Source organism: Penaeus monodon, chromosome 24 (assembly GCF_015228065.2).
Source record: "Penaeus monodon isolate SGIC_2016 chromosome 24, NSTDA_Pmon_1, whole genome shotgun sequence".
Taxonomy (NCBI): domain Eukaryota; kingdom Metazoa; phylum Arthropoda; class Malacostraca; order Decapoda; family Penaeidae; genus Penaeus; species Penaeus monodon.
This window is the reverse complement of record NC_051409.1, coordinates 24,078,157-24,078,603: the sequence shown is the minus strand read 5'-3', so window position 1 is coordinate 24,078,603 and position 447 is coordinate 24,078,157.

The following is a 447-nucleotide window of genomic DNA, read 5'->3' as shown; positions in this document are numbered from 1 at the left end:
AACGGATAAGAGGAGAAGATAACAAGGTGGGGAGGTAGGGAAGGCACAGTGGGGAAATCGAAAGGAGTTAAGAGGGTAAAAGTACGGGGGCGAGACCCTTGCTGGTATAGGGGATCTTTCGTTCAGGTCTGGAAGTTTCGAGAAGGGGGTGAGCAGTATTGTTATTTGTGTTTTTCTAGGTGCTGCAATCGCAGGAGTATTATTAATAGTTTTAAAATCATTAAAATAATACCTCTTCTTTTTATTTAGTAAATATAATATATCATTACATATTTTATTTTATTTATGTTTATTTATTTATTTTTTTATGAATGTTTTATGATTTTTATTGTTTTATTTTATATTGCTAAAAAAAGGAACTAATAGAAAGGTATTACTGAACACATGTATAGCTACTTAATTAGGAAATAGCACATAGAATTGACTTATATCTAGTAAACCGAACAG